This window comes from Perca fluviatilis, chromosome 12, assembly GCF_010015445.1.
Source record: "Perca fluviatilis chromosome 12, GENO_Pfluv_1.0, whole genome shotgun sequence".
Lineage (NCBI taxonomy): Eukaryota > Metazoa > Chordata > Actinopteri > Perciformes > Percidae > Perca > Perca fluviatilis.
The window spans coordinates 37,836,227-37,851,207 of record NC_053123.1 but is presented as its reverse complement, the minus strand read 5'-3'; the positions used below and the strand labels follow the sequence as shown (position 1 = coordinate 37,851,207).

At 39.8% G+C, this 14,981-nt stretch overlaps 1 long non-coding RNA gene across 2 annotated transcripts; it reads left to right on the top strand.

The window, feature by feature from the left end:
* Positions 1-4,936: 4,936 nt before the first annotated feature.
* Positions 4,937-14,642, top strand: LOC120570183. Of its 2 annotated transcripts, none has more exons than XR_005641014.1 (6): positions 4,937-4,979; positions 13,487-13,536; positions 13,786-13,885; positions 13,967-14,068; positions 14,240-14,340; positions 14,495-14,642. It is a non-coding gene; the product is annotated as an uncharacterized LOC120570183 (long non-coding RNA). The 2 variants fall into 2 exon arrangements; XR_005641013.1 differs by having other exon boundaries at positions 13,767-13,885.
* Positions 14,643-14,981: the final 339 nt, after the last annotated feature.

Below are 14,981 nucleotides of genomic sequence, written 5' to 3'. Positions count from 1 at the left end.
TCCTGAGGTCTTAGCAAACTATAGACCTATATCTAACCTTCCCTTTCTATCCAAGATCCTTGAGAAGGTGGTTGCTAATCAGTTATGTGATTTTCTACATAGCAACAGTCTATTTGATGATTTTCAATCTGGATTTAGAAAGAATCATAGCACAGAGACGGCACTGGTGAAAATTACTAACGACCTTCTAACAGCTGCGGACAAAGGACTTGTCTCCATTCTTGTTTTACTAGATGTTGTGCTTGCAACGACACTATTGATCATACAATCCTGTTACAGAGATTAGAACACTTAGTCGGAATTAAAGGAACTGCACTAAGATGGTTTAAGTCTTATTTCTCTGAGCGATCCCAATTTGTTAACATTAACGATAAACCCTCCAAGCACGCCAAGTTAGCCATGGCGTTCCTCAAGGCTCGGTGCTTGGACCAATTCTATTTTCCTTATATATGCTTCCTCTAGGCCATATTATTAGGAAACACTCAATTAATTATCACTGCTACGCAGACGATACCCAATTATATCTGTCAATTAAGCCAGATGAAAGTGGTCAGTTAGCAAGACTTCAAACGTGTGTTGAGGATATAAAATCCTGGATGACCCACAACTTCCTGATGTTAAAACTCAGACAAACGGAAGTTATTGTGATAGGACCAACGCAGCGCCGAACTTCGTTTTACGAAGATATAGCTACTCTGGATGGTATTGCCCTGGCCTCCAGCACTGCTGTCAGAAATTTGGGAGTTATTTTTGATCAGGATATATCCTTCAACGCCCATTTAAAACAAACCTCAAAAATAGCCTTTTTCCATCTTCGTAACATTGCCAAAATTAGGAATATCCTGTCTCAGAATGATGCTGAAAAACTAGTCCATGCATTCGTTACTTCTAGATTAGATTACTGCAATTCCTTATTATCAGGTTGCCCAAATAAGTCCCTTAAGACTCTCCGCTGATCCAGAATGCTGCAGCACGTGTTCTGACGAGAACTAAGAGAAGAGATCATATTTCTCCTGTATTAGCTTCTCTGCATTGGCTTCCTGTGAAATCTAGGATCGAATTTAAAATCCTCCTCCTGACTTACAAAGCTCTAAATGGTCAAGCACCATCATACCTAGAAGGGCTCTTAGTACCTTATTGTCCCACTAGGGCACTGCGCTCCCGGAATGCGGGGCTACCGTGGTTCCTAGAGTCTCTGGAGTAGACTGGGGGCCAGGGCCTTCAGCTATCAGGCTCCGCTTCTGTGGAACCAGCTTCCAGTCTGGGTTCGAAGGGGCAGACACCGTCGCAACATTCAAGAGTAAACTGAAAACCCTCCTCTTTGACAAAGCTTATAGTTAGGGAGTGAGGAGTTGCAGCGTCCACCGACCCGCCCACCTGCTTCTCCTCGTAGTTAGTTATGCTATTACAATTCTAGACTGCAGGGGGAGGCTGTTTCCCTTCCTATGACACACTGAGCTGCTCTCTCTTCTCTACTTGTTTTTAATACTTATATGCATCCGTTCCTTTTTTGGGTGTTTGGGTGTTTTTTTTTTGTTGTGTTTTGCTTGTGGGCTTCTTTGCCCCTTGCCCCCCGCCCACCCCGCCGCCCCCCCCCCCCCCCCCGCGGTGGGTTTTCTTTCGAGGAAGTGGTGGGGCGGTATAGGGGACAGCACTACTCAGTATGAGACACGATGTGCCCTGCTATGACACACCTCCACGATAACCTTCGACGTCACTGTGACCTTTTAATGTGACTATTACGCCACTGTTCATCACAACCCCCAACCGGCCCGTCAGACACCGCCACCAAGAGTCTGGGTCGCCGAGGTTTCTTCCTAAAAGGGAGTTTTTCCTTGCCACTGTCGCAATAGCCACTGCTAATGCTTGCTCTTGATGGAATTACTGTAATTGTTGGGGTTTTGGAAATTACAGAGTGTGGTCTAGACCTACTCTATCTGTAAAGTGTCTCGAGATAACTTTTGTTATGATTTGATACTATAAATAAAATTGAATTGAAAATTGAATTGAAATCTATGATTGACTAAATGTTCCTGTTGGGAGAGAACATGTGTTAGTGTTTGTATGATATTGATCTATGATTGACTAAATGTTCCTGTTGGGAGAGAACATGTGTTAGTGTTTGTATGATATTGTTCTATGATTGACTAAATGTTCCTGTTGGGAGAGAACATGTGTTAGTGTTTGTATGATATTGATCTATGATTGACTAAATGTTCCTGTTGGGAGAGAACATGTGATAGTGTTTGTATGATATTGATCTATGATTGACTAAATGTTCCTGTTGGGAGAGAACATGTGTTAGTGTTTGTATGATATTGTTCTATGATTGACTAAATGTTCCTGTTGGGAGAGAACATGTGTTAGTGTTTGTATGATATTGTTCTATGATTGACTAAATGTTCCTGTTGGGAGAGAACATGTGTTAGTGTTTGTATGATATTGTTCTATGATTGACTAAATGTTCCTGTTGGGAGAGAACATGTGATAGTGTTTGTATGTGATATTGTTCTATGATTGACTAAATGTTCCTGTTGGGAGAGAACAGTGTTAGTGTTTGTATGATATTGTTCTATGATTGACTAAATGTTCCTGTTGGGAGAGAACATGTGATAGTGTTTGTATGATATTGTTCTATGATTGACTAAATGTTCCTGTTGGGAGAGAACATGTGTTAGTGTTTGTATATTATTGTTCTATGATTGACTAAATGTTCCTGTTGGGAGAGGAACATGTGTTAGTGTTTGTATGATATTGTTCTATGACTGACTAAATGTTCCTGTTGGGGAGAGAACATGTGTTAGTGTTTGTATGATATTGTTCTATGATTGACTAAATGTTCCTGTTGGGAGAGAACATGTGTTAGTGTTTGTATGATATTGTCTATGATTGACTAAATGTTCCTGTTGGGGGAGAACATGTGTTAGTGGTTGTATGATATTGTTCTATGATTGACTAAATGTTCCTGTTGGGAGAGAACATGTGTTAGTGTTTGTATGATATTGTTCTATGATTGACTAAATGTTCCTGTTGGGAGAGAACATGTGTTAGTGTTTGTATGATATTGTTCTATGATTGACTAAATGTTCCTGTTGGGAGAGAACATGTGTTAGTGTTTGTATGATATTGTTCTATGATTGACTAAATGTTCCTGTTGGGAGAGAACATGTGTTAGTGTTTGTATGATATTGTTCTATGATTGACTAAATGTTCCTGTTGGGAGAGAACATGTGTTAGTGTTTGTATGATATTGTTCTATGATTGACTAAATGTTCCTGTTGGGAGAGAACATGTGTTAGTGTTTGTATGATATTGTTCTATGATTGACTAAATGTTCCTGTTGGGAGAGAACATGTGTTAGTGTTTGTATGACATTGTTCTATGATTTTGAGACATGATTGCATTGTTTTGGTAAACATAGTGTATTGTGTTAGTGTATTATTGTATTTTGAAAATTAGTTTTGGAGTTTAGTTTACAATGTGTGATTTTGAGCATGAAATTAACTGTTATGCCAATTGTGTGTTGTAGGTGTGTAGGTGCATTAAGAGTTTAGGAAAGTTGTTAAAAGTATTGAAAAAATTGTCATAGCGATCGTAAAAAAACTGTAAGCTATTGTGTTTAAGGAATGCTACAAGAAATTTAGGTTTTGAAGCTTTGATCTAAGCATTCATTTTTAGTGTGTAAGCAATGGGCAAAAACTGTAAGAGGAGGACAAAGAGAGAGAGAGGAGTCGGACGTGGAAGAGACATCGCCTGTGATGTTGACGAGGTCTTGTGGCCTGGGGCCTGTACTACGAAGCAGGATTTGGCTTTAACAAGCTAACTTAAGGCTCAACCCAGGATTTTCTGTACTACGAAGGTGGATCAGTTGTTATCAGGTTCAATCACCGTGGTAACTCATGCTGAACACCTAACCTGGTCGGGAGCAGGTTAAGTTGGAGATCAGAGATCAACCGGTGTTAAAGCTCCGCCTACTGACCAATCAATAGGTCGACTGATAACGGCGTCACCGTTCTTAAAGAAGATCAGGTGGAGCTCGGTGCAGAGAGAGAGAGAGAGAGAAAGAGGGAGAGAGAGGAGGGAGAGAGAGAGGGAGAGAGGGAGGGAGAGAGAGAGAGAGAGAGAGAGAGAGAGAGAGAGAGAGAGAGAGAGAGAGGGAGGGGAGAGAAGAGAGAGAGAGGGAGCGAGAGAGAGAGAGAGAGAGAGAGAGAGGGAGAGAGAGAGAGAGAGAGAGGGAGAGGGAGAGAGAAGAGAGAGAGAGAGAGGGAGGGAGAGAGAGAGAGAGAGAGAGAGAGAGAGAGAGAGAGAGAGATAAAAAAAAAAAAAGAGGAGAGAAAGAAAAAAAGCGCGCCATAAAGTTACATTTAGAGACCAACAACCCCATTAACATTCCCTGATGGGTATTTTTATGAAATATATATATTTTAATGGGAGGGAATTACATATCGGCTTCTTGAGCCGTGTGTCGCCAATGAGACATATCGGTTTGAATTATGTTTTTATATTTTTTATTTGCTCTCACGATCGCTTCCCACTGCCAGGGTTGCAACTGCAATAACAGGCTAAAGCAACGACTTATGGAGTTTATGGAAAGCACAAGTGTAATTATGGTCAGATCTTGGTCCTAACTGATGGAGAAGTGATATTGGAGTTGTGATTTAAACATCTACAGTGTCAGCTATTTATTTATTTTTTGCCAGCTTTCCTTCCTGTTTTAGGAAGCAGCGACTGTATTGCGCTTTCCCTGGAAAACTGAGTCTGTGTTCTTCATATTTATGTAGAATTATAGGGGAGAGCGGGGTAAGTTGTCACATGGGTAAGTTGTCACATGGGTAAGTTGTCACATGGGTAAGTTGTCACACTGCTCATAACTCCACCAATAGAAGCTCTATCTCAAAAATCAAATAGCCACTTTGTGTGACTTCTTCTTCTAAAGGCAACTTCCTGTTCACATGTGGTCAAGGTTGCTCTAATCTGAGGTTAGCACAATTTCTTATTTTTCTGCTTAAAAAGTAAAACAATTGCACTTTAAATTTTATACAATACAACTTTGTTAGGTATGAATGTTAAAAATAATTATTTTGCACAAAATAGAGGAGACAATAACGTGTCTTTTGATACTTTAGCTGAATTGCTATGTTGAGTTTACCTTGAGATTAAGCCAACATTAGCACACATGTCAGTTTGGGGAAAGTTGTCTCAATGACTTTGGGGCAAGTTGTCACATGTGGCCAGCCAGCAAAGGACGAAAACAACGCAAATAAGCAATTCTTACTGACACGCCAGTGAAGCAGCAACTAGAAATAGAAAAGAATAAGGCTCAATCTTGCAAAAGGCTGTTTGAAAAGTAAGGGAAGCAAGGGTGGGGGCGGGGGGGGGAAGTCAAAATCTAAAAGAAGCTAAAAGAAGAAAAATTATACAAGAGTCATCATCAGATGATGAATAGTGCTTCTGCCTCGTCTGTGTGGAGCCATTTTCAAACAGTCGTCCAAAAGAGACCTGGGTAAAATGTGTAAAATGCAACAAATGGGCCCATGATGCTTGCACCTTAGGCCAGGCAATTTATGTGTGCCAGAATTGTGACTCTAAAGATGAGCCTGATTAGTCAAATACAGGGCATCTGTTTAGTTCAGGTTAAACATGTTAAGTTAAGCAAGTTATCTGCAGCATTCCATTGAGTTATCATGAATCTGTGTGCAAGCCAGAGAACGTTAAGAGTTTAAAGTTCAAAGTAAAGTGGTTTTGCCACTTAATGTGTTTTGATTGAAATGTGTATTGTTTTTCCAGATTCAGGCATGATAGTTTATATTTCCAGTTCTGGAAATCAATATTCACAAATTAGTTGTGTTCTTATTTTTAGATAATCTAGTGTGACAATTTACCCGCTGTTGGGGCAAATTGTCACAAGTGTACATTCTCTATTCAACAGTCTACAACTCCATAATGAGATAAGATATGAAAATGTTATGAGTACAACATATGTTCCCAAGACTTCCTTCTTTCATTTGGTATGACATTTATACTATTATGATGTATGGTGCTCAGTAAATGTTAGACAGTGTGAAAAGTGTGACAACGTCCCGCTCTCCCCTAATTTGCTCTTTCCTATATAAAACATGCGGCTCTGGTAGATGTTTGTGATTGGTCGTGGTGCGCAAACCCCGCCTCTTTTATGTGAACGCGCGTGTCTTTAGATTGGACAAACCTGGGTTGATTGAACTAGTTGATAACCACCTTCGTGACACCGGTTATCCGGGACCGCAGTTGTTAGGGTTAAGCCTGGTTCAGACGGCAGGATAATTAGGCCGATTTTAGCCCCGATTCACCCCTCCCGACAATCTTAAGGATGCTCTGATTATGGTAAAATAATCTGATCAGATATTCCTGCCGTGTGTGGTGTGTTAAGACTGCTCTCGTCTGCTCAGAAGGACGTCGGGACCGCTCCGATCTCAAATCGGGGATATCCAACATGTTGGATTTATTTGGCCTGATTTCTCCTCATGTGTGGTGTCCCCCGGGGACAAACGAGCACGCACCCTGTGGACTGTGGCGTGTAGCCAATCAGAAAGCGAGGTGACGAAGTGGCGAGGAAAGCACCAGGAAACAAAATCAAAACAGCCGGCAGCATGGCGCACCAGAAAATTCCGGTGGACGTTGGAGATGGAGGACCAACTCACCGACCTGTGGCAACACCGTGAATGTTTGTACAACGTTTCGTGTAAAGAATATCATAACCGAAATGACAAGGAGAGGAATTGGGCAGAAATTGCTGCTGCACTTGAGATACCAGGTAATGTTTATCTACACTACCCATCGCTAGCATGACGATAACATTCGTTCATATAAATGTCTCGTGTTTGTTCATGTCAGTGGACGAAGTGAAGACGTGGGCCACAACTTTAAGAACCCAGTTCAGCAAGCTTCTGAAAACTAAACCAAGTGGGACTTTTGAAAAGCCACTAACAAGCAAACAACAATGGCTTATGAAGACACTGATGTTTCTGAGGAAGCATGTCACCCAACGTGCCACTGAAAGCAGCGTATGTAGCCTAATTGTTGACTGTTAATCAATATTTAAGTTTTATGTCTAAAAAGCCATTCATATATTTTTATATAGCTGCCTCAAACAATTAAAGATGGCCTGGCTGCAGAGAGGGACCCCTTGAGTGATCCAGATGACGACGTCTCTCTGATGTCAGACGGAAAACATCTGCTGAGAGAACATCATCTATTATCCAGAATGATGACGACCTTTCCCCTCCTGTACCTCGTACACCTACTGCGAAGAGACTAAAGTAAAGCCAATCTGCTGATGCCATTGCAATGGAAAACTTGAAAATTTTACAGCAGATGTCAACTGCTTTTACGGCTGGTAGAAGCAAACCTATTGCTGATAGTGACAGCAACTTTGGAGCACAAGTAGCTGAGGAGTTGAGGTCAATTAAAAACACTGTGGTAAAGACAAGATTAAAGAGAAAAATTATGAATAATGTATATGAGGCTGAGGAGAACGATGCACAGGCATCTAACTCATACCAGCTGCCACCTAGTATTTACCCTGTACCCTCCTCTGTACATATGCCCAACACACAACCAACCCCTCTACACACATATACAACTCCACAAGAACCACCTCACCACATGCCTCTACCCATAGGAACACAACTGCTACCGAATCAGTACCAGCTTCAAAATAATGAGACGCATAGCTACAGGAGAATGCTAGAAGACAGTGAGTGAATACAGATTTAAGGGTAGATTGGTTCTCAAGGTTTACTACAACTACCTCTGTTTTTTGTGGTTAATCAGAAAAACATGCATTTGTGTGTTTTCAAATGCATCTTCAGTTATAATTGTGTACATCCTTTATTGAGGTCTTTTGTTTTATTTACATTTAGGCCTTTTTGTTATATCAAGGCCTTAAGTTGTATTTTACCACACAAATGCTTAACCATTTCACCATAAGTGACATGAACAAATGTTTTATTGGATTGCTTATATCCTGAAGTGAATAATAAACAGTTATTTATTTTTCCAAGCAGACTGTTTTTTGTTTTCAATTTTGACCTCTACCTAATTGTTGTGAATTAACTTCCAAGATTGAATTCTGTAATGTCATAGTAATACTACAAGTAGAGAAGAGTAGAGTAGAAAAAGTAACATTATTTCATTAAAAAATGATGATGCTAAACCATTTGGTTATGCAGCCAGTTTAATTTGTTGCTCAGGGAATTTCAGGTGGCACTAAATATCAAAATATTAATGTTGAATACAAACAAAGTTGTGAATATACAATTTTGTAAACCTTAAAATATTGCAAAGTTAAGGCAGTTCAGGGTCAATTTGTTATTCATGTTCCATTTCCAGACACTTACAATTTGTAACTTATACTGAAGAAACAAGGAAAAAAATCTGTATTTGCAGAACTATAAATTTGTCAATGCAAAAAATGGAAAAATAATTACTGAATATGACATGTTTGAGCCTAAATGTAGTTGTCCTGCCAGGAAACCTTGCCTGCAGATGAAACAAAGTAGCTCTTCAGCTTGTCTCTTATTTGTTTGGCAGCCATGGAGCTGTTGCAGGGTTTTCCAGGTTGAAGAGGGAGCATGGCTCCCAGACCATCTTGTCTCCAGGTACCCTCCACAAATCTGTGGTCACCATCTTCTGAGTCAATCAGGGCTGGAGGTGCATATGTGTCAGACCGAATCCCACACAAATAATTGTGGAGACACACACAAGCTAAGGCCACCTTCTGTACCTTGTCTGGGTTGAGCATTATGGTGGTGAGGAATACTCTCCACCTGTTTGCAAGTATTCCGAATCCATTTTCCACAACTCTGCGTCCTCGAAAAAGGCTGTAGTTAAAAACTCTCTGCTGATAGTCCATCTGACGAAATGAGTATGGCTTCATGAGGTCTGTGCGCAAAGGATAAGCATCGTCGCCCAGGAACACAAAGGGTGCTTGTATGTCTGATTGTGGAAGTGGTTTTGCTGCAGGGATATTAAGAAGGCCCTGGTCCAGTGCTTTCTTGAAATCTGACTCATTAAACACTCCAGCATCTGATGCTCTTCCCTGTGCTCCCCACCACATACAGAAACTGGTACTGCGGCATCAACAAGAGCCATCATTAACACAGAAACCCCCTTGTATACCGGGAAGATACTTCCACTATGAGCTGGGGGCAAAATGTTTATATGTTTCCCATCTAGGGCTCCAAGGCAATGGGGAACTGCCACTTTTGATGAAAATCTTGTGCTATGTCCAGCCATTCCTCCTCTGTAGTTGGTGTCTGAAAAGACAGATTTATGCATCAGGGCAAAGCTCTTAAATAATTCAACTTTCAGTGAGGACCACTGTAATGAAGTGAAGTGATATCAAATATTTGTTAAATACTTTAGACTATTTAAAAATATATATATATATATATATATTATATATATTTTTTTTCAAATGTTTTATTGTTTTTATCTAAATACTTGTTTGATAAAAAAAAAAAATAGACCACAAGCATTATGTGTTTAATTTCATTTGTGTGTGTATTTAAAAAACGACAACAAACATTTCATTAGTAATGATATCTACTTTAGACATTACCTTGAGATAATCCTTAGGTAATGCTCGGTACAGGGCTTCACATGTTTCAGTGACAATCTGGGAGATGGTTGACTTTCCAACTCTAAACTGGAAGTTTAACGATGTAAAGGACTCTCCTACAAGATAAAGAAACAACATTAAGTGGCATTCACCCGATTTAGTAAAAGTAAACACAATAAACGAAACAGGCTGTTGCAAACAAACCTGTTGCCAAAAATCTTAGTGTCAACACCAGTCTCTCCTTCGCAGAAATGGACAGCCTCATGTTTGTATCCTGCTTTGTGATCAACGGGGCTACTTTATTGAGGACAAACTCAAGCTCCTCCACATTCATGTGAAGTAGCTCCTTGACCCCTTCTCTGTCAGAAACCTGTAAAATATAACAATACAAATAAAGTCGATGGAAATAACTACATCCACAACTGCAGTCCACCAGAGTACATGGAAACGAATATATGAACGTTTATTTCAACGGTAATTAATCTGTGTAGTACGTAATGACATTTCTATGAGAAAAAACAACAACTCACCTCCATATCATGATGTAGCTGAGTATAGTCCATGCTCGCGTTGTCTCCAGTTCTTTGACCATCGCCTTTTTCTTTTCTTGTCTTTTCTTTTTTCGGTTAAAAACAAACTACAAACTATCGCCACTGCATCCTCTTTGTCCGCCATGATTGTTTACTCTGAAGTCACGTTTGATCTCGAGGGATTTTGCGAGATTTCCCGTCTGACCTCGGAATGCTCGGGAGTCAAATCGGTTCGTGTGTTGATTTTGCCGTGTGCTGCGCACCACACACTGTATGACCAGAACTGTTAGACCCGTGATTTTTTATCGCCGTGTGTGGGGTCTCTCAGGATTGCAAAATCGGCCGACAATTTTAAAATCGTCCCGTGTGAACCAGGCTTTAGTGAAGCCGGATTACTGAAAGAAATCCAGGCCATGTTGATCTTGCTTCGTAGTACAGGCCTCAGATCCTCACCACACACACACACACACACACACACACACACACACACACACACACACACACATACACACACACACAAAACAAGTATATGTTGTTTTCCCAATAGCAATTTACAGTATCCAGTAATTTTTTTTTTAACTTTTGTTTTGTTGCTAAATTTGATGATTTGTGACTGAGTCTGAGAAAATGACAATAAAAATAGAAACACAAAGACTGCAGTGTTTTCTATGAAGCCCATCAGTGTATTACTGGTGATATGAAAGAGTAATTCAGATGGTGCTTGTGTGTATGGTTTTGTTGCAAGAATTTCATTTTTAGAAAGGAGTACGTTTAATGTCTAACGTTACCTGCTGTCAGGTGTAGTGGTAACTAGCTAACGGTAGGCTAACGTTACCTGCTGTCAGGTGTAGTGTTAACTAGCTAACGGTAGGCTAATGTTACCTGCTGTCAGGTGTAGTGTTAACTAGTTAACGGTAGGCTAACGTTACCTGCTGTCGAGTGTAGTGTTAACTAGCTAACGGTAGGCTAACCTTACCTGCTGTCAGGTGTAGTGTTAACTAGCTAACGGTAGGCTAACGTTACCTGCTGCCAAGTGTAGTGTTAACTAACGTCCTGTGCAGCGATGTTTCGGTTGCCTCTAACGTCCGTTTAGGAGCATCAGAGAGAAGCACAGGCATTTAAGTGGCACCGAAATCCACGTTGCTCTTCTGTCCGGTAGATAGCGGTCATTAAGGCACCGGTCGGTGCCGTAGCACCGGGTCTCGGTACCCAACCCTAGTAACAGCTAAATATTCTATCTCATGATGGAAAAGTAGAGACGATTGTAGACGAAAATGAGAGATATTTTATCTTAGTTTTTATTTTATTCAAAACATTTTTGTCTCGTCTTTTTTCGTCAACAATAATGCTGATAATTTGGTCTTAGTCAGCGTTTCTGGACATCGGCGCAGTCTCGTCATCGTCTCGTCTTAGTCATGGAAAAAAAGGTCGTTGACGAACATATTTAGTCTCGTCTCGTCTGACAAGATTAACACTAACACACACAGACACACACAAACAGACAGAAAGTTACTGGAGCGATCTCAAAGATAGTTGTTCCCATCAGTCCTAGAAACTAACCTTTAACTTTACTTATAGAGACCTGGAACATAACAACAGTGTTGTCATGCAGTGATTCATATTGTAACCACAAGAAATACAGCAAGAAAAACCCACGATACTGGTTTTATAAAATCAGCTCTTGTGCAAGTTTGAACAACTGTGGGAAAGAGTGTGTTCCCTTCTGTAGAAACAACACTTGCAAAACGCTGAAAGTGTTCTTGGCAGGAGTTCAAGGAGGAAGTTTGTCTCCCACCTCGTCACACACACACACACCTCGTCACATACTTACTCTACCAGCGTCTCCTGTAGCGTCTGTACGGGACACAGCAGGCAGAGCAGCAGCTCCCCTGCTGCTCTGTGGAATGATGGAGTATGAAGAGACAGCGGTAGACTTTCAGCCAATCAGGGGTCATTTCAGATCCTGATCTTGTCCCCTTTGTGTCAACATATCCCTAACCCTAACTAAGTGGGTTTACCCTGAGCCTTGAAAAGTAATGCCAAGGGTCCAGAAGCTGTCTGAAGCAAACACACTTCACACCAAAGTTGTCCCATCAGAGTCTTTTCCTATCGTGTCCCTTCCTCTGAATAACCTTCCTGCTGATATCAGATGAGGCCTTTAAATCTAAACTCAGAACTCATCTTTACACCTTAATGTTCAGTTAGCTGCTTATTATTGGCTGGTTACTCATCGTCCAATCACCTTTAAGAAGTCATATTCCAAAGACTTTTATCTTATTACTTACACAGTGTGTGTGTGTGTGTGTGTGTGTGTGTCTGTCTGTCTGTCTGTCTGTCTGTCTGTCTGTCTGTCTGTCTGTCTGTCTGTCTGTCTGTCTGTCTGTGTGTGTGTGTGTGTGTGTCTCCTTCAAACATCTCCAGGACTGTCTCATCTGATCTACTTCACACTTGGTTTCCAGGGTACACAATGAACTTGGGGTTTGGAATTTGGACAGCGTTGGATATTGAATAATAATAAACTGTGACTAAAACTTAAATGAACTATGACTATGTTCCGACACTGGACTTTTAGTTATTACAAATGTTGATGAAAATGTAGACTAAATATTAGAGGTGTAGAGAGATGTATGTGCTGAAATATGTGCCACTAGAAACTGAATTTGAATCATTTATATTTGAATTTGAATTGCTAAATTGGAATCATTGCATTGAAAAACTGAATCTGAATAGTATCATTTGAAATTTAATGTATTAGTTTGGAACTAAAGTCCAATAAAATTTGATCCTCACTGAAAATGCAACTCTCTATAGATCTTCACATTTAGTTCTCAAAATTCAATTTCCAGTTATGAATGAATTCAATTTAAAATTATTCTATTCAGATTCAGTTTTTCAATGCAATGATTCAAGTTTAGCAATTCAAATTCAAATATACCGTAAGTGATTCAAATTCAGTTTCTGGTGGCACATATTTCAGCCCATAAATATGCCTCTATTTGTGTTCATATCTGTGATCAATCCATTTAATTGTTTATATCCATCCATTATCTATAAAAAGGTGCCTCCATTATCATGTGGATAGGTGATGAGATTATAAAGTAGTATAACAGTAGTCTTATTACAACAGTCAGCCAAATGTTTAATATGACTTACTTCCAATTTTAGAATATTATTTTTTTTCTTGAAATTGACCTCAGATGATGACAAACCTTACATATCCTCTTCAGATTCTGTGGAAACGTTTAGCTGAACAAAGAAAACTGCTTGTAACCATATAAGGAAGTTCCTACTCTTAAACCCCCAAACAGACATGAACATGCTTGTGCGGGACACTTATAAAAGCGTCTTCTCTCCTCAGGTCAGCAACAAGCTCACCTCAAAGCTCAGGAGAGACACCTGAACCCAGCGGTAAGATACAGACTGCATGCATGTCTGTTTTTCACTCAACTGCTTACTTTTAAACACAACTAATATACTGTCATATATTGTATTTTGCATTAGATATTCAGACTATGACAGACTCTCTTACACTTTGTGCTTAAGTTAAATAATCTAAAAAAGGAACCCAATAAGCTAAAAAGTGTAAAACATTTTGACTGAACCCATTTTTATAATTTTATGTTTAACTTTCCTCTCAGTCATTCTCTGACTCTCTAGATTTCAGCAGGAACAATGGCGAACATTGGTAATACCGACAACGTACACTTGGGCTCCAACACAGGGAACGTTGGTTCTAATAATGCCTTCAACATTCAAGGTAAATCTGAGGGTGTCTATTCTTTTCTGTTAGGTTGTCATGACAGTTTCAACAAAACTCTATCTCGTGTGACTCTTACAGGAGGCGTTGGACCCAATGTTTCTGTGGGCAACACCACTGGCGTCACTGTCGGAGGAAATAATTCAGGAAACATTGGATCAGGCAACAAATTTGATATAAAAGGTGAGATATTCCTCTTATTGCTTATCCTCTTATTAAATGTAATTAAAGCGCCAGAACTGTATTAACAGTCCAGTTTATTATTTATGTTCAGATATCAGCATGGTAATGGCAAAAATCAGAGTTTCTGTTGTCAACTTTGAATTCCTTTTCTCAATTCTCATATTTTAACAGGAGGAATGGGAGCTCGTCAAAGGGTTTGCCACACTGCTACTGTTAAACCTTGTCCTAAACCAGGATCCACTGGTTCAAGGAATTGCTGCAAATGAGCAAAGGTAAGAAATGGAAGAGATTTACTATCAGATGTGAGCATATGCGTGTGATATGTTAATTCTTTACCTTTGAATGGATCATTGTAAAACAATATAATCTGGATTTTCTCATCAATATTTTTGATCTTTTTTACTCTCTTTGTGTTTTCCCTTTTAGGAAATCGGCCTCCAACTCTTCCAAAAACAATGCACCATTTGTTGAATGTTGAAATCATGATTTCAAATCAACAGAAAGAGTCAGTGATCCGATGAATGTAAAGGAAATATGAGTGAAAATAAAGTAGAGTACCTGCTCTATGAGACCATCTTTGGCTGAATATTTATCATTTCTACTGACCTTGCTCTGAGGGATATTCAGTGTTCTTATATTCTTTGTCCTTCATCCAAACATTGTCATGAATTTGCTTTCATTGTGGATTTCTCTTTGTGATATAGTTTTTGTCAGTAAACTGACTAACTAGCAGTTGGGTTTTCTAAAGACATATTCCAGTATTTAACTTAAAATGATTCACTGTGATTGCACACTGATAATCTCCCTTCAATCTGTTATGATTCTGCAAAACAGTGGCTGCACCAGCTATGACGTAGCTGCGTCATAATAACAGGGGAACATACTATTACTGCAGAGCTATATGCTGAGCTGA